The sequence below is a fragment of the Ochotona princeps genome, chromosome 4, assembly GCF_030435755.1.
Source record: "Ochotona princeps isolate mOchPri1 chromosome 4, mOchPri1.hap1, whole genome shotgun sequence".
Classification (NCBI taxonomy): domain Eukaryota; kingdom Metazoa; phylum Chordata; class Mammalia; order Lagomorpha; family Ochotonidae; genus Ochotona; species Ochotona princeps.
In genome coordinates this window covers 72,545,110-72,565,533 of record NC_080835.1, presented here as the reverse complement: position 1 = coordinate 72,565,533, position 20,424 = coordinate 72,545,110, and the positions used below count along the sequence as shown (strand labels likewise).

Genomic DNA, 20,424 nt, shown 5'->3' with positions numbered 1-20,424 from the left:
ACTCTAAGACGTGGCGGGGGGGTTGGGGGGGAGGAAGGCAGGATAGGTTCTCTGGGGGGGGAGGAAGGCAGGATAGGTTCACAGAGGGGCAAAATTTCAAAACTTAGGGCTCTAGCAAATATGTTGGAATCATTGGGAAAGCAAAAAGAGCAGTGCAGTAGGAGCTGGGACCCCAGAATTTCTGTCTGAGAAATGTTTGTGACCTTCAACAAGCCACTTTTTATCTCTCTGGTCCTCACTGTTTTGACCTAATAAATAAAGTATGCCTGTATATTACTTCAAAGCAGAGCAACCAAACAGGGTTCTCACCATGCCAGATGCTGAAGAGAACCCTGGCAGATTCTTGTTTTAGCTTTTTAAAAAAAGTATTTAGTTACTGATTTTAAATTCCAGGTTCATTCACTGGAAATGAATCAGAACTGTTGGTTAAATAACTCGATCCTGAGCAATTCGAGCCACTTAGGTTTTACAGTTCTATCTAATACCTGACCAACCATAGAATAACAAACAAAACGATATATCCATCACTTCTAAGAGAACCTCAGTAAATAAGTGTTATTTTCTTGCTTAAACAATAAACACATTGATGTAAAGCAAAATATCATTGCTTATCTAAGAAAGCCTTAGCATTTGCCATTAATATGGTTCACCATTGGTAAAGTCGGTGCTAAGATCACTACATAGCAAATTACATCAATATTAATTTCTAATCCACTAACAGAACAAATAGTAGGAGGCGGAATTAAATGGAATGTGATGCAGATTACAATAAAATCAAACTTCTTAACCATAAATACAACTTAACTAGGATACTAAAACAGAAAACAAACTCAAAAAACATATTATCCCAATTTGACTATTTCCATCACTAGAAGTAAATGAGAAACACGAAAGCTGAAGTGTCCATTTTCATTTAATATCTTTATAAAATATATCTTTAAAGATTTATTTATTTTATTGGAAAGGAGATTCACAGAGAGAAAGACCCTCTGTTTACCAATTCACTCCCCAGGTGGCTGCAATGGCCAGAACTAAGCTGATCCAAAGCCAGAATCCAGGAGCCAAGAACTTCTTCCACTTCACCCACACAGGTGCAAAGTCCCAAAGCCCCGGGCCATCCTCAACTGCTTTCCCAGGTCACAAACAAGGAGATGGACAGGAAGTGGCACAGCCGAGATTAGAACTGACACACATATGGGATCCTGGTGCATGCAAGACAAGGACTTTGCCACTAGGTTACTGCGCTGGGTCTTAAAATACATATATGTAATTATCATTAGATCAGTTAATTTCAACAGGTCAAACACAAACATAGTAAGAATGGCCAAAATATATTGAAGTCTTACTTGTGCCAGTACAATGTTTGCTTTTTAAACCTTTTGTAATAAAAAATTTTAAATATATATAAAAAGAGAAACATTAGCTTCAACAATGATTAACATATAATCACTTAACTATTTCAAAATGTAGCCTAAAAGCTGTGCTGTTTTTGAAAATATAACCTATCACACCATTACCACACTTGAAAAAAAATAAGCACTCATTTCTAATCCATATGTTATCAATAGATATTATTATTATGAATATTATTCATATATTTTATGTTTTCTGAGTCACAACCAATTATGTAATTTGGCTAGTGTTATGATGTTCAAAGCATCAGAGCTTGCCCCAGAATTTGAGCATGGGTCGTACGGCTCTGGAACCTAAGCTTTTAATCACACTACACTTTTCTGCTTTTCAGGACTAGGCTTTATGGTAATGACTTCTCAAATGTAAACACACATAAGTGGCTAATAAAGGAATGAATAATAGCATCAACTTCAGCAAAATTTCAACACAGGGAAAATATATCATAAAATCCCATATTATCCTCCTAATGTTTTCTTTGTCCTCTGCTGGTAGACTCTGTTGAACATCTCTACCCATCTTCATTTAACCTAATGACAATTACTATAATGTTTCTTCTTTTCAAAACAACCAGTGCTATTGGGTTAAACTGATATTTGAATTCTAGTCTTTAATTTTCATCAAGATAGACTCAATGGATAAATCCTTCTCGGAATTAAATATTCTCGACAGAAGTAACATTATGTGTGGCATACAGACCATAAGGTGACTTGCTTACAATGATTCCCACACACACGTAATGACACATAACTTTGTAGGACAGTCTCCTTCCCCTCCAAGCAGAGATGGAGGGCTGGGTGAACTAAGCAGCTCATTCAGAGAGCTCTCAAGAAAAGGAACTTTGGATGGCCTCAAATACCTGCAAGCAGCCCTTCTAACACCAGAGGGGAGCTAGAGCAAAAGCTGGAGTCGTCAACCATAAAGCCATATGAAAATGAACTCTACCTCTACCTGGAATGATCTTGGAAGTGAATTCCTTCCCATTTGAAGCTCCAGATGAAAATACAGTCTACCCAACATTTTGAGTACAAGGAACTTGGCTATGCCATTCCAAGACTCATGGCACAAAGAAACTGTGATGAAATAAATACATTTTTTAAAGAGCTGTTTAGTTTGTGTTAAGCTGTTACACAGGAACAGAAAACAGAGCCCTTATGGTTTCTATGATGCAGATAACTCACCTCCTAGAAATTCTAGATGAAAGAAATATCTTCCATAATTTATGGCTCAGATTCTAGAAGTTTCAAGTAGGAGTTCATGATATGTGAATGGAACTGAACTCTTTTCTGAGAAAAAAAATTTGCCCTACTTGGCAGTATTCAGACACACCTTTTCTGTGTAAACATAGGTAAGCACTCAAAAAAAAAAAAAGTGAACATGTCAAGTTTGTTAGTTTATAAGACAAAGTTAACTTCTGTCAACTTCAGGGGGAAAAAAGAAACTGTTGAAAGTACATGTGTCTAATGAATTCCTTCCAGGATAGTACAGGAGAGGAGAAAAGAGTAACTTTTTGGTAGAGAAACCTGACAAACACTACCTCAACCAAGTAATCAAGGTGAAATCTACAGTAATAAAAGCATGTTGACAGTATATGCCCTTGGTTTGATGTGATAAGAATGGCTCTTTACCTCTGTGGTGTTATTCTATGACATCAGCCCAATCATGACAGACATCAGACAAGTTGCAACTGACAAACATTCTACAAAAATGCATTACCATGGGCCCGGCGTCGTGGCCTAGCGGCTAAAGTCCTCGCCTTGAAAGCCCCAGGATCCCATATGGGCGCCGGTTCTAACCCCGGCAGCTCCACTTCCCATCCAGCTCCCTGCTTGTGGCCTGGGAAAGCAGTTGAGGACGGCCCAATGCATTGGGACCCTGCACCCGCGTGGGAGACCCGGAAGAGGTTCCAGGTTCCCGGCTTCGGATCGGCACGCATCGGCCCGTTGCGGCTCACGGACGGAAGATCTTCCTCTCTGTCTCTCCTCTGTATATATCTGGCTGTAATAAAATGAATAAATCTTTAAAAAAAAAAAAAGCATTACCACTTCTCAAAACTATCATTAAAAACATGGAAAGCCTAAGAAACTGCCATGGCCAAGAAAAGCCTATGGAAACATGATGACTAAATATAAAATTATATCCTGGATAAGATCTTGAAACAAAAAAAAGTAAATTAGGGGAAACAAAGCTTAGAAATACGAATTTTAGTTAATAGCATCAATACTACTCTATTAATTATGAAAATTATTTTAAATTAGTATATTAATAACACAGCAATAACAAGGAAAACTACATGTGAGGATCTGTGAAATCTATTGTATCTGCAACTTTTCTGTAAATATAATGCAATTACAAAAATAAAAAGTGCTTGGCACAACAGTTAACATGCTACTCAGGATCAGACTAGAGTTCATGGACTGGAGTGTCTTGGTTTACCTCCTGACTCCAGCTTCTTGCTAACGCATAGCCTGGGAGGCAGCATGTGATGGCTCAAGCACCTGAGTCCCAGCCACCTGTCACATTTTTGTATGTGGATAACAACTTTTTCCTGCATCGCGTCTTAAAAAGACAGTTCTGGGCCCAGCGTGGTAACCTAGAGGCTATAGTCCTTGCCTTGCACAGGCTGGGATCCCATAGCGGCACAGGTTGGTATCCTGGCTGCTCTACTTCTCTTCCAGATTCCTGCTTGTGGCCTAGAAAAGTACCAGACGATGGCCCAAAGCTTTGGCATCCTGCATCCGTGTGGTAGACCCAGAATAAGCTCCTGCCTCCTTTGGATCAGCTCAGCTTAGGCCATTGCGGCCACTTGGGGAATGAACCAGCAGATGGAAGATCTTTCTCTCTCTTCTTCTCTCTGTTAAATCTGACTTTCCAATATAAATAAATAAATAAATAAATAAATAAAATCTTTTTTAAAAAAAGGAAAGAAAAAAGACAGTTCTTTCTCTATTGAATTGTCTTGGCATCCTTGTCAAAAATCAAACGATTATAAGTGTATAATGTTGGTTTTTTTTTCCTGAATTTTCGAATCTATTGTACCAAGGTCTAGGCCTCTTCTTATCCCAATACCACACTATCTCTTCCGTTTCTTCATGCTCCAGCTAGTGACAATCATCTTTATTCCTCGAAGAAGGCTGGCACTCCTTGCACAAAATAATGGGCTTGGGAAAGTCATAACAAGAACCGAACACAGGATCAGGACCCAAGAATGCAAATTCATTGTGGAGTTTTAGCAACTGTTTATCAACAGAATTAGAACAAGTTTTGTATAGGAGGAATTTTAAATTTTGTTAGATACTGCATAAACTGAATACCAAAAGCTAATTTTGCATAATCAAGAACAATTGGGTAAAAAACAACACAGAAGAATAGAATTAAATACAACTGGATTAACAGTTAATTGGCAGGCACAATAACTAAATAGGATGCCCAGCCCAAACTACAGATTCACTCATTAATATGTATAAGACTACACATTCCTATCCCAACTACTTCTCTATAAAAAGGACTGGGGTGTTTAAACATTAAACAGGGTCCTCAAGTTGTGGCGCTGCAGGTTAAACTGTCATCCCAGATTAGAGCACTTGCTCAGGTTTTGGCTCCTCTGCTTTTAATCCAATCCCCTGCTAATGTGCCAGGGAACGCAGCAGAAGACAGTCGAGTGCTTGGGCCACCACCTTCGCCCCATATTAGAGACCTCGAAGGAGTTTCAGGCTCCTAGCTTTGACCAGGCCCGACGCAAACCATTGTGGCCCTTTGGGGCATGAACCAGCAGATGGAAGATCTCTTTCTCTATCTTTCCCTTTCTAATAAATAAGTCTTTTTTAAAAATATTAAACACATAAAGTGAAACAATTAAAAATAAAAACCAGTCAGCATCCCACATCTAGGTGCTCCCTGGTGTTACATCGTAGATGGGCAAACTACTGGGTTCCTGCCACCCACGTGGAGAGCTACTGACGTTTTGGGCTTTGGCCTGGCCCAGTGTGGCTGCTATGGCCATCTGAAGTGGGACTAATGGACAGAAAATCTTTCTCTGTTTCTCTCTGTCTGCTTTTCAAATACATAAAATAAACCTCAGAACATCACACACAGATATTTTTTTCTTTATTTTCCCATAGCCATAGTGTTTTGGGATATGGCCAAACACTTCCAGATCAGCAAACATAAAAAGATTTCAAATAAGTTCAAGTCTGTCCATCTCTAAGTGGCTCACCCATGAAGAAGCTTCTTACATATGGAAGATGGATGAACTACAAAAGACCCTTTAGAGAAGAATACAGGGAGTTTTGGCCCATGTATCCCAAAGTTTCTTTGTTCTCTGGGGTGTCCTCCAAAAGTAGGTCAGATCCATGTGTAATCACTGGGTTTTACATTCCTTCAAAAAATGAAGAGATGTCAAGACATGGAGGTCTTTAACAGCAGATTGAGGCTAGGGTAGAGGCAAGAAGAGAGTCTCTGCTGTTGTTCAAAAATAAGCAAAGCCTGCAAACATCTTAGACTTAACAGTAAGCCCATGGAACAACAGGATAAGAGGCCTATTTCTCATGTTAAGGCTACAATCAGGGAACTTCAGCTTGTGGCTGAATTTCCCTAACTCCTTTTTCTTCCTAGGCATATTCCATACTAAGCAAGATTGACAAAAGGAAACTCTGGAATGGAGGGCAATTCAAAATACATTTGCTGAATATATTTTGAACACACGCCAAAAGGTTAGTTAGGACCTAGCATTTGCATCACCAAATTTGTTTCCTTAGAAAGAGACTCACTGCATGGCTCCTTCCAGCAAAACACAGGAAAACATTTATTGTGAAATAAGTCACATACAAATCCACAGTGTGAATATTCCAGGAAGACCATCACTCTACAGTTATCCCTTTGCATGTTAAATAATTTTATCATATATGTATCTCCAAACAACATATCTCTTACATTTGCCCATTTTAAAACTATATACAATACTTCCAACATTTTGATTTCTTTAATATTTACAGTAGTCCTCTGTGAAGATGTGCATGGTGGTATTCACTGATAGTCAACCTTCTATGAATACAACAATTGTATGTATTCCTTTACAATTGCCAGACACTTGAACAGCTTAGATTTTTATTTATTGTAACTAGTGTTTCAAATATTCATACATAAGACACTAGAGACTTGAAAACAGCAGTGTCACTTTTATATCACTTGATGAAGTAAAAAATTTTTTTCCAAACTGGTTATAACGAACAGTGGGACTGTTCTTATTGGCCCATATTTCCTCCCAATAGTTGTTATTTTAATTTAGGGTAGGAGAGGATCAAATATTTTCTCACTTTTAACTTCCTTGATTAATAAAAAAAAAAAAAGCTGAGGATCTCTCCCCATATCCATGGACCATGTGTGTCTGCTACTGTGAAATAAACTTCATGATTTTTCTATTTCCACTTAAAAATTAATTTTTTTAATTTGAAGAGTCATTTTAAATTTTGAATAAAAAATTGTTAGTACATCTTTACTCAAGTGTGACTTTTATTTGTTCACTTTCTTTATGGTTCTTCCTTGATTCAAAATAAGCCTTTTTTTTTTATTGAAAGGCAGAGAGACAAAGACATACACAGGGAAAAACGGAGATCTTCCATCTGCTGGTTCACTAGCCAAATGTTCACAACAGCCGGACTGACTGGGCCAAGCTGAAGGCGGAAGCACACAACTTGATTCAGGTCTCCAAAATGCATGACAGAGCCCCGGATACTTCAGACATGGTCTTCTGTTTCACAGAGTACATGCACATTGAAGGAATCCAGAAGCAGAAACAGAGCCAGGATTCAAACCCAGACACCAGTTTTGGGATTTGGACTTCCCAAGTGGTTTCCTAACTGTACCAGTGCCTACACCTTTATTTTTAGGTAAACTTTTATTGAACTATGATATACAAACAATGTGAAGAAGTTTATGCAACTGGAGTTCTTGATTTTTATGACTGTAAAGGGATCCTACATCAAAAAGAATGAAAATCACTAAATTAAGCATATGTGGTACTTTCTCATAGTTCCTATCCTTAAATCTCTCACATGATCCATCTACATCTTTCACTGAACCAAATTCTATTCGTTCACTCCAAATCTACTTACTATACAGTTCATTATAATAATTCACTCTGGTCAGTATCTGCCCAGTATTCTTCAATTATTATTTTAATTTATGTAAGTTCTACTGGAACTAAGTTCTTTTGCTATTTCCTCATCAATTTTGAGTCTCTTCATCATAGTCTTAATTCCTTCTTCTATTTGTTTAATCATTGTGGGTGTGTATTTGGCACAGTTGTTAACTCACTACTTCAAGTCCAGCACTCCATATCAGTGTGTCTGGTTCAAGTCCTGACTCTTCTATTTCCAATTCAGCTTCCTACAACAACTCACCCAGAAAAGCAGCAGGTGATGGATGCCCACCAACTTCCCAAATGGCTGCAGCAGCTGGGGCTGGGCCGGGACTCCCATGTGGACACAGCACCCCAAGGACTTATGCTATCTGCCACTGCTTTCCCAGACCATCAGCAGAAAACTAAATCAGAAGTAGAGCAGCAGAGAATCAAATCAGTACCCACAAGGCATACTGGTGTTACAGATGGCAGCTTAATCAGCTATACCATAATGTCCGACCCTTAAAAGATTTAAAAAAAAAAATCTGCAGGGACCGGCATCATGGAGTAGCAGGTAAAGCTACCAGCTGCAATGCCAATATTCTTCATGGGCACTGTGAAATCAGTATTTTTCATGGGCACTTCTGGATCAGAAGTGGAGCCAGCTGCTCCAGTTCAGTTACATGCTGGTGGTCTGGGAAAAGCCATGAAAGATGCCACAAGTGTTTGGGCCCCTTACTACTCATGAGACCCAAGATAAAGCTCCTGGCTCCCATCTTCAGCCTGGCATAGCTCTGTCCATTCTGGTCATCTGGGGAATGCACCAGCAAATGAAAGGTATCATCTTTCAAAGTAAATAAATCTTTGAAATAATCTGCACTATTTATGAGACTGATGGTTGCTACTGCTGTTCTATTTATCTGACACTGTGTAAAAACTACCACAAGGTGGCCCAACAGCAGTGGCCTAGCAGTAAAGTGCTTGCCTTGAACACACCGGGATCCCATATGGATGCCAGTTCTAATCCCAGAAGACTGGCTTCCCATACAGGTCCCTGCTTGTGTCCTGGAAAAGCAGTTGAGGACAGCCCAAAGCCTTGGGATCTTGCACTCACGTGGGAGACCCAGAGATTACGTGTTCCTGGCTTCAGACTGGTGCAGCTCTGGCTGTTGCAGTCACTTAGGGAGTGAATCATCAGAAAGATACTTTTCTCTGTCTCTCCTCCTCCTCTCTGTATATCTGACTTTGCAATAAAAATAAATAAATCTTAACAACAACAACAAAAAAAGCACTACCGCAGGAGCCAGTGTGGTGGCTCAAGAAGCTAATCCTCCGTCTGCAAGTATCAGCTCTCCTTGCCTCGCCTCTCCCTCCCTCTCAATTCTCTTCTTTGTAAATCTGCCTTTCAACTAAAAACAAAAATTTCAAAAACTACCACAAAACTTAGTGAACACAAGAATCATTTATTTTACTCAGAAATTAGCGATTTGTTTAAGCCCTTGAGCAAGTTTCTGTTGGCTCCCCGTGGCGTCACCCAGTTCCTTTCCGTAGGGCTCTCTCTCCATGGGCTTCTGCTATCCCGACAGAATTGTGAAGAAATATGTGGTATTTTTATGGCTTAGCCTCATAAATCACATATCATTTTTGTCACATTCTTTGGGTCAAAGCAGTCACAGAGGTCTGCCCAGGTTCAATGGAAGGAGACAGAGACTCTTTCTTAATGGTACAACAGCAGTGTTCTGGAAGAGGCCAATATGTAGCCATATTTGAAAGATACAATCTGTCATCTCTGACTTAGAAGCCTATTTTCTTGAAGAAGCTCACATCTCTTGTAATCTCATTTATAAAAGTCCTTTCTTGTCTGTCTATACAATATGTTCCTACAGAGACAGGAATCCATTCCTCCCAGCTGCTGGAGATCACAAGCAAACCTGAATACTTCACATAAGTTTCAGCTTACAGATTTTTCTAAGTAATTGTTTGGGACACTTTCCCCCTACCTCAATCCAGATCCAAGATGCCAAACAGGCAAAACTCTGAGCTTAGAGAACTTTCCCTCTACTCATCCGCTAAGAAATTTGTCCCTCTAAGTTATTTGTTTTAAAGACTTATTTGGTTATTTTTATTGGGAAGGCATATATACAGAGACAAGGAGAGAAACAGAGAAAGATCTTCCATCTGCTGAAAGCTTCCCAAATGGCTGCAGCGACCAGAGTTGAGCTGATCCAAAGCCAGGAGCCAGGAACTTCTTCCAGGTCTCCCATGTGGATGCAGGGTGCCAGGGTATTGGGCCGACTGCTTTCCTAGGCCACCAGCAGGAAGCTGGATGGGAAGTGGAGCATCTGAACTGGCATCCATATGGGATCCTAGCACAAGCAAGGTGAATACTTGGCCACTAGGCATTTGCATGGGGTCTAAAATTTGTCACTCCAGGGTCCCAGTCCTATCTGAAGCAGTCTCCAATTCAACACCCCAAAGCTTTGGGCTTTGTCTTACAAGGGCAAAATTTCATATATACTTTTTAGGCAGTTACATATTTACATATTTTTTCCTTACCTAGCTTCACTAAATGTTCTGATCAGAAGATATTCCTCTGCATATCTGATCTACCGCATTACTGAAAAATAAATTACTCATCATTCAATTAAAAAAAAAAAAGATTACTTATTTGAAAGACAAAGCTGGAGAAACAGAAATAGGGAAAGGGCCAGGAGGGAGGCAGAGAGAGAGGGAAAGGAAGGGACTGGTGAGAGAGAGCGCAAGCACACACACTCCCATCCACTGGTTCACTCTCTGTTTATCTGCAATGGCTGGGTTGAGCCAAGTCAAACCCAGAAGCCTGGAACTCCATCCAGGTCATGCCCTAAGGTGGCAGTGCCTAAGCACTCGGGCCATCTTTCCACTGCTTTCCCAGGCACATTAGCAGGGCACTATAGCTGAGGTGGAACAACTACAACTGGCACCTGCACTCATACAGGATGCCAGCATCAGAGGTGGCAGTTTATCCCTCTGTGTCACAATGCCCACTCCTCATCATTCTGTTCAAGGTATTTCATTTTATTAAAAAATAAATGAGAAATAATCTGAGAAATGCACTGGTATTTTTAATAGGTATGTACAAAAATATTGTCACTCAGAATGAAATGCTTTGGAAATATCCTGAATTAATACATAAACCCTTTAAGCAAACTTACAGAAATTTATACTTATTAGTGACAATAACTTTTATCCAAGATCTGTCTTATCTTTTAAACACTTTTGAGATTAGTGACCCTATGCACATGCTAAATGTGATTCAATCCTACCAACAGTCCTGCCTCCAAAAAAAAATAGAAAATGCCCTTAATTTAAAGAAAACACAAAGGTAAAACCCCAATAAGCCAGTTCTGGAGCCACTGCCCATTATTTTGTAAAAATAATAATAATAATAATAAGTAGAAGGCAAAGTCACTACAGCGTAAAAACAGATAAATTCATGTTGTGCTTGGTAAAGTGAAATTAAGTGTATCTAATATCCACACACATTTCTTCAAAATAGATACTCTTACTGTAGGGTTTTTTTTTTTAATTAATCCACAGTAGCATTCAAGAAAAAGCTGAAAACTGCTAGAATAAGACCCTGTAAATGTAATAGCTCCCTGCGTGCTAAAAAGAATTGGCTACAAATTACCACATTCCCCAAAAGATGACAGCCAAGTTTTTATATCCCAGGGGAGAAATAGCTCTAACGGCTAATAGTTGGCACTGGTAGGAGGCTTACCAACAAGTTACTGAACAGACCATGCATTGTTCTTCATCTCATGCAATATGACCTTTCCAGCTCAGCCTGCTGAACATCACAGTGGTCCATGAGAAGGGAAAATCCACATGGAAGCAAATTTTAAAATGTGATTTACCCTATAGGCAGTCTGCTATTTCCAGATTCTTCATCCTACTTTGCTCCACCCCTTTCTTGGTCATAACAGAACTTGGCAGATGTTACAATTTGCTATGTATAAACTCTGGAGCCCAGATTAGAAAGCTCAGCAAAGTATGCATTTAGAGCTGGCAAAAAAGGCTGCTTTGTATACTGACTTGGATTTGCTAACTTAGGATATGCATGTTTTCAAAAAAATGTGTCTAAGACCATTGAAATTTACAATTTCATATCACACACATCTTAACTAAGGCTTGCAAGTATTCTGAGATCATCCCTCTCTCCATACCAACAAAATATCAAGGCTATTATGCAATTTGTGGTTTCTTCTAATAATTGAAGGAATTAATGGCTTTGGTTACAAAAGTTAGATGGTTTTATCCTGAAATATTCTCCCAATCTTGGATCTTTGTGTGTAGAATTCTCAAGTACCAGTCACCATAATTTCAAATAGGCACCTACAAAAGGGTCTCTTCATTCACTGGCAATTTTTCTTCATAGGAAAACTTCGAAAATGTCTTCTGGAAGAATCTTCTACATGTGAAAGAGCCTGCAACAAAATTCTCGTACTGTATTTCTCAAGCTAATAGGACTCATTCATTCTATATTTAACTTCATACCTTATTGCAAGTTGTTTTTCTAATATGAAAACCAAGTATTAGGTATCACAATAAGGTAGGATACATTCAGCTTAATGAGATATTACCAAGTTTAAAAAAGTTAAATCTGCAGGAAGTAATTGCTTGACCCTAATTTTTAGCAATCTTAACATGCAGATTTGGGGAACAAAGTTACATCCTCCCATTTAGGCAATGTAAATCTAATCCATAAGGTAGTAATAAAGTTTTCCATTTGGGTAATGAGGTTATTCATACAAATTAATTATAGCCTAGAAGTTAATTTATCATATTAGTTGAGTTTACCCTTGTAAATCAATATTATGCTTGCTGTCCATAACTTAACCTGCTTTAGTCTGTTTCTTAGACCTCCATTTGTTCACTTGAATCTTTGAGAAAAACTTTAATGCATGTCAAATAAAAAACAAATAAGAGACTTAACCTTGTATTTATAAAAACAAGAAAACTAGGTTTTTCTTGTTCAAGAGTTCACATTTACTTAGGGCAATAATGAACAAGCATAAAGAGAAGCTACTACTTTTCATAACTTACTCTTTTTTTTAAAACTGAGTAACACAATCTTTCAATACAGATTATACAACAAATACCTATTCAACAAACAAAATGATGATATAAGGATAAAAGAATGTTGTCATCTCTCCCTTCATAGAAATTGAAAAACTGACCAGCATTAACCACAATCTCATCTTGCAGACTAAGGATTTAGGAAAAAGACCAGTTTATCATTTCAGATACCTCTAACTGCTGAGGTCCCCTAGTGAGATGTGGGTTTCCACTGGGCTGGGTGGGTCACTCTACTGATGCAACCAATCAAGGGCATCAACCATTCTGGTGATGGGTAAGAAAGTATCAACATATTGGTTAGAGTACAGACTTTTTTTCATTCCATTCTTCCTTCTTCCTCAAGAAAAAGACTTTTTTAAACAAATCACACTCTAAAATTCCAGCTTGCAATGTCAGGTGAAATCTCCAATGTTATTAACAGTGCAGAAAGAGAAAAGGGTTCAAATTTGGGGAAAACAAGGGAAACTGGAATCCTAAATCTGTCGTTTAAGTTTCTTATCTGGTTAAGATCCATTTCTACAAGACTGCTGTAAAGGCTAATTCATCAAAGTGACCAGAACAACAGCTGGTATAGACCAAGTAATGACTGGATAGTAGCTGTTCTTAATTGTCATTATTACTATTATTATTATAACTAATGCTACTATCACACTACATATGTTTGATCGGGTCTCTATCCCAATTCCTGTTCATGTCAAATGTCAGTTTCTTCTTGAAGCCTTTTTAACCAACCTCAAACTATTAATTTTCTTTTTTTTTAAAGATTTATTTATTTTATTACAAAGTCAGATATACAGAGAAGAGGAGAGAGAGAGAGGAAGATCTTCCATCCGATGATTCACTCCCCAAGTGAGCGCAACGGCCGGTGCTGCGCCGATCCCGGGAACCTGGAACCTGGAACCTCCTCTGGGTCTCACTTGTGGGTACAGGGTCCCAAAGCCTTGGGCTGTCCTCGACTGCTTTCCCAGGCCACAAGCAGGGAGCTGGATGGGAAGTGGAGCTGCCGGGATTAGAACCGGCGCCCATATGGGATCCCGGGGCGTTCAAGGCGAGGACTTAAGCTGCTAGGCCACGCCACCGGGCCCAGACTATTAATTTTCAACAGATGACCTAGCTCTGTGCTTAACAGTGAAAAAGGATAGGAAGAACTCCTTCCTTTGTGTCCCCTATACACCTTCATGCACCAAGATTTCTTCTCTTCCAACCCGTCTTTGCTTTATACTCAGGCATGTACTAAGTGCCCAGTAGGTGTTACCACTAGTTGTTATTACCTACCTTTAAAAAAAGAAAGAAAGAAAGAAAAAGGAAAGAAGGAAAGAAAGAAACAGCAATTTCCAAACTCTGCATTACAGAAGATGACTGAGATTACCATTTCAGTGATGGCAACTACTAATACTCATGTAAGTATGAAGAGTGAATACTGGTTTCACTCTGTTGCATGGTCTCAAAATCTTTTTAGTTGGCTTAAAAGACAAGGTTTCGTGTGGGAGACCTCGAAGAGGTTCCTGGTTCCCGGCTTCGGATCGGTGCAGCAACGGCCATTGCAGCTCACCTGGGGAGTGAATCATTGGATGGAAGATCTTCCGCTCTGTCTCTCATCCTCTATGTATATCCGTCTTCCCAATAAAAATAAATAAATCTTAAAAAAAAAAAGACAAGGTTTCAAAAAGTAAATACTGGTCAACCTCATACAAAGTAAAACGATGCATGCCAGGGGATGGAAAGTGTTATTTAATGGTGAGGAGTCTCAGTTTTGCAAGACAAAGAATTTCTGGAGGTTAACTACATAACAATGTAAAGGTACACTGGACATACGACTGTTTATGAACAAATCTACTATAGTAAAAATACAGAGGAATTCAGTGGGTGGGAGGAAAAGAAAATTGGGAAGGGGGTAGAGAAATCCCAGGGCCTATGGAACTGTATCATAAAATTATAATAATAATAAATAAAATTTAAAAAAAAACTACGGTCAAAACTCAGTTATCCTTTCAATTTATTCAAATTCCTGGGCAGCAACTAAGAGAAGAGTTTATTTCCTTTATCTTTATATAAAGATACAAATGGGAGCTTGTATTATGGTGCAGCAAGTTAAGTCAACACCTATGACACTGCATCACCCATATGGACACAGGTTAAGTCCTAGCTGCTCAACTTCTGACCCAGTTCCCAGCTACTGTGCCTGGGAAAGCAGTGGAAAAGGCACAAGTGCTTGGACTCCTGCCCTTATATGAAAGACATGGAAGAAGCTCCAAGCTCCTGGTTTCACCTGGCACAGTCCTGACCAGTGCAGCCATCTGGGGAGTGAAGCAGAAGACGAAAGTGCTCTCTCTCTCTTTTTCCTAACACTGTCTTTCAAATAAATAAAAATCTTTAAAAAAAAAAAAAAGACACAAATGTTTGGAACAGAAGTTAAGTCATGGCTTGGGACTCCCACATTACCTACCATTAAACCTGGATTTGTTTCCAACTCCAGCGTCCTGCTAATAAACACCTTGGGAAGCAACAGATTATGGCTCCAGTACTTAAGTCCCTCCCTACACATGGAGACCCAGACCGTTTCCCACTCAGGGCTTCAACCTGGCCAAACCTGGTTGTTGCAGGAATCTGGACAGAGCAGCAGCAGATAGCACAAATGACTATTTATCTTTCTCTCTCTCTCTCTCTGCCATTTAAATAAGTAAACATACAAGATACAAAGGATATTTAATTTAAATAAGTAAACATATAAGATACAAAGAATAGCCTGTCGCTGAGGCACATTTATGGCTTGAATTAAATGTATTCTCAGAGATAACAAACACACCTACTTCCTTCCTCAACAATATCACTGAGGACTCCCAATGGTATACCCTAACATCTGCACACATCATCCTTAGGGCAGGGTGTGGAAGAGAATATGATCGTATTAAGAAGCCCTCTTAACATAATCTGCTCTAACGAAACTCACCAGATGACATCTCTGTGGTAGGAAACATTCTATTTGAGATGCAAATATTCATAAAAAGCTATGGTTTACACAAAGATCATCTATTTTTAGAAGAGAAAATACGCAATAAAACTGGTGTAGCAACAAACTAACACGCAAGGAGAGGAAATAATAGTAAACCTTTCTAATCAGAATAAGAAACCAGACTTTTGAGTATTATTTTTTAAAATGCTAAGCATGGAGGCAAGGTACAGTAGGCCAGAGGCTAAAGGTCTTGCCTTGAACACGCCAGGATGCAGTATGGGCACCAGTTCACATCCCGACTACTCCACTTCCCTTCCAGCTCCCTGCTTGTGGCCTGGGAAAGTAGTCGAGGATGGCCCAAAGCCTTGGGACCCTGTATGTACATAGGAGACCCAGAAGAAGTTCCTGGCTCCTGGCTTTGTATTAGCTCACCTCTGACTGTTACAGTTACCTGGGGAGTGAACCAGTGAATGGAAGTTCTGGTCATTGCGGCCACTTAGAATGTGAATCAGTGGATGGAAGATCTTCCTCTCTGTCCCTCCTTCTCTCTATAAATCTGAATTTCCAATAAAAATAAATAAATCTTTTAAAAATGCTTAACATTCACTCTTTACCCTAAGATGTTACAGAATCACTATGCAGAAACTCCAATATTTTAAAACATGTGCAAACACATAAGCACAGGCTCTTTGACCATTTTCACAGAATGCACCCAGCAGCCAGCATTGTGACGCTGGGCAGAGTAAGTACAGTTTTCAATGCTAGCATTACATATAGGTGCCGGTACACGTTGGCTGCTCTACTTCTGATTCATCTCCCTGCTAATGAAAAAACAGCAGAAACTTGTTCAACTTCTTTGGCCTCTTCTACCAATGTGGGAAACCTAGACAAGGTTCTTAGCTCTTAGCTTCAGCCCAACCCAAATCTATGCTGTATAGTCATCTGGGGAGTAAACCAGAAAATGGAAATTTGCTCATTCTCTCTTGTTCTCTCTGGTTTGTCCTCCCCCTTACCCCTCCTCCTGTAATTTTGACTTTCCAATAAAAATAAATAAATCTGCCCCCCTCCCAAAAAAGCACACCTGTGATTTTTTTAAAGGATTTATTTTTATTGGGAAGTCAGATTTACAGAGGAGGAGAGACAGAGGGAAAGATCTTCCATCCAATGATTGACTTCCCAAGTGGCTGGAGTTGAGCTAATCTGAAGCCAGGAGCCGGGAGCCTCCTCCAGGTTTCCCATGCAGGTGCAGGGTGCCACGTTTTTTGGCTGTCCTTAACTGTCCTCCCAGGCCACAAGCAGCGAGCTGGAAGAGAGGTAGAGCAGCCGGGATACAAAGTGGCACCCCTATGGGATCCTGACGCATGCAAGGTGAGGACTTTAGCCGTCAGGCTACCACGTCAGGCCCAGGTGTTGCAAATCTTTACTTTATTAAATATAAAGAGAACCATGTGATGTTAGATCTAGAAAAATTCTTGGAAGCAGTTTTTTTTCCACCAAATCCTTTTGTTTGGTAGAGAGTAAAATGTAAACACAGAGGGCTAGGTAAGTAAAAGCAGACTATGAAGTAAATTCTGAGACACGAGAATATAAAAATTCTAGAATTTCTAATATAACATTAATTACAAGAATATGTGATAGTTCTTAAAAGAACATATCCAATATAGCCACACAATCAGAAACCTGGTAGAAACAAAACATTAAAATGTGTGAGAATTTTATGGGAAAAATATAAAATGTTACTAAATCATCTCAAAGAACATATACGTTTTGTCCACAGACAGAACAAACATTGAAAATATACCTCACCTCCTCCCGTCTCTAAATAATCCGTATTTTCTTCCAAATAAGAGTTCAGCAAATAAAATAATATTCTCCTTTGTTCTTAGTAGTAATGGGAAGATGACAAAGGGGGAAAAGGAGATTAAATAAGGAAAACACACCATCTTATTCAAGCAGTTTAAACTGTAAATATAGATATGTAGTACCTTCTATACTCATTGTTTCCCCAAGTTTCAGTGTCAACTTGAATATTACATGTTTTTATATAGTTCTTTGTATTTCCATTCAAAATAGGCTAGGCCTTTTAAAACACTAATTCAGCTTTGAAAACAAGGTGGGCAGGCCAGAATTAATTTACCATTATAATTTAAAAGTTTATCATACAGGGCCCGGCGGCGTGGCCTAGCGGCTAAAGTCCTCGCCTTGAAAGCCCCAGGATCCCATATGGGCGCCGGTTCTAATCCCGGCAGCTCCACTTCCCATCCAGCTCCCTGCTTGTGGCCTGGGAAAGCAGTTGAGGACGGCCCAATGCATTGGGACCCTGCACCCGCGTGGGAGACCCGGAAGAGGTTCCAGGTTCCTGGCTTCAGATCGGCACGCATCGGCCCGTTGCGGCTCACTTGGGGAGCGAATCATCGGACAGAAGATCTTCCTCTCTGTCTCTCCTCCTCTGTGTATATCTGGCTGTAATAAAATGAATAAATCTTTAAAAAAAAAGTTTATCATACACTTATTTAACACAGCCTCATTGTTGCAACTCACTATTCCACCACTGTGCCTAGAAACAGGCAGAATGTCACTGGTTCAACATCAACACAAATTGTTCTACCAAATCCCAAGGATGACCAAGAAGCTCCTGGCTCAGGACAAACCCAGCTCTGGCCCCTGCAGCCATTTAGGGAATGAACCACAGAATGGAAATTTCTCTCACTGTGTCTCTCCCTCACTGTTACTCTGAGTTTCAAGTAAAATAAATAAATATTAATTTAAAAAAGTAAAGAAAAACATCTGAAAGTCTTCTTCCCCCCAAATTGGATTTTGGCTGTAAATAGAAAGAAACTCTTGAAATTTCAGTTTTATCACGCAGAATCCGGAACATTAACCAATATCTCACAGATAAAGAGGGGGGAAAAAAACTGGCAGGACAAAAGCATGGCTTTCATCCTTTGGTCAACAAACCTCAGCACGTAAAGCTTCAGAAAGCCCCAGGTAGGGCCTGGCACACAGGGTTTCAGTTAACCCTGCGTCTTGCTTTTTGTACAGCTTTTAAAATCACAAGGATTCCCAGGCATAGTTATAAAATAATAAATCAAAATTTGCGGTTACATGAACTTTTTTTTTTCAATAAATACAGAAGCACAAATTGTTAGCCATACAAAAATAGAAATTTAGTCATAATTTTAAGTTCAAAAGTTGTTCTTAAAATGTACACTGAAGTAACTATACGAAGTGACTGATTTTGAACAAGTCAAAAGAAAATACAACCACTACAGTTTTAAGAAGAAAGACATACAAAACCAGGTATATTCCAAATCAGATTCTAAATTTATGTACTTAATATCAGGACTTGGTTTTGACTTCAGAAGAGTAAAATAATAAACCACATTTTTCACAAACACAGGGGAACCAGACTTGCCTAGAGCTTGATTTGACAATTTAATATGTTACATCAATCCTGGAATCATGTGTTCCAATCCAGTATTTTCAGCATTTTCTGTTTGTTATTGGTAAATACATAACAGTTCACTTTTCACTCTATCACCTTTAGTCACAGTAACAGCGCAGATATATTCAGTCATAAAGTGTACCTGATGGAGACAGATCTTCCAACAACTCTCCACATGTCTGCAACAGTGAGTGGTGGTAAGAGCAGGGCAGCCAGGAGCCAGGTCTCTTACCCAGCAGCACAGATTCAAACACTTGATTCATCACGGATTGCCTCCCAAGTGTAAGTCAGCAGAAAGCTGAATCAGAGGCGGGGGCTTGATCCGGGTGCACTCCACTATGTGATGCAGATGCCCTCTGGGGCGGCTTAACCCACTGAGCCACAACACCCTCGTTAAGAATGTAACTGTAATTGGCAATTCTTTGATTCTGAGACATATGAGTATATAAAATATCTACCTAATATTAGATATGTATATTAGATCATTGTGGAGCTTCTATTATTGTTGTTAAAAATGTTTATCAGGTTACAGCTCAAAGCCATCTTACCCAACCTCTAAACTTTAGCAGATTTGCATAAAAGGGAAAAGTGAAAGTATAGTATGAAATTGCACTACTTGGTATGCCTGTCTTGGAAACTACTCGCCCAAGCCTAATGCGAGAGAAAATAATAGTTTCAGGCTTGTGCTATGACGCAGTGAGTGAGTTTAAACTACATCCTACAGGGCCATCATCCACACGGATGCCAGTTTGAGTCCCTGTTGCTCCTATTCCAATCCAATTTTCTGCTAATGTACAGCAAAGGCAGCAGAACATGGCCCAAATCTTTGGGCCTCTGCCACCCATGTGGGAGACCTAGAGGAAGCTCTTGGCTGCTGGCTTCAACCTGGCCCTATCTGGGTTGTCAAGGCTATTTCAGTGAGTAAATCAGCAGATGGAAGAGATCTCAATCTTTGTTTCTGTTTAACTCTGCCTTTCAAAAAAACAAATAAATCTTTTAAAAAGGAAAAACAAAAGATAACATCCACTATTTGTGCTCCGATATAAAAGGCATACATAGAAGAGCTGACACACTACCTTGAATAATAAAATTTATATGTAATTAGCTACACAATGTTAACAGTTTATAAGCTAGAGCAACTCACTTGGGCTTTGTTTTTTAATTACCTTCTTAGATATCCCTTTTAAAGTCTTAAATGCATTTTAATACATAGTTCATTTTAATGCCAGAAAATAATAGAGAGGATATCAAGTCTCTTTAATGCTTTCAGATTACTAAAACATTAATGACAAAGTATCATATTACAGAGATATATCTTATAAAAGTAATATCAGATCGCATTAAATTACAACTGATTCATCCTTTTACCTTGCCCAA

The 20,424-nt window shown here is 39.2% G+C and overlaps 1 protein-coding gene across 7 annotated transcripts in view; it reads right to left on the bottom strand.

Annotated features, from left to right (window-relative positions):
* SIK3 (SIK family kinase 3) overlaps positions 1–20,424 on the bottom strand; it is a 223,977-nt gene that overhangs the window by 113,931 nt on the left and 89,622 nt on the right. The gene's annotated exons all lie outside the window — the stretch shown is intronic.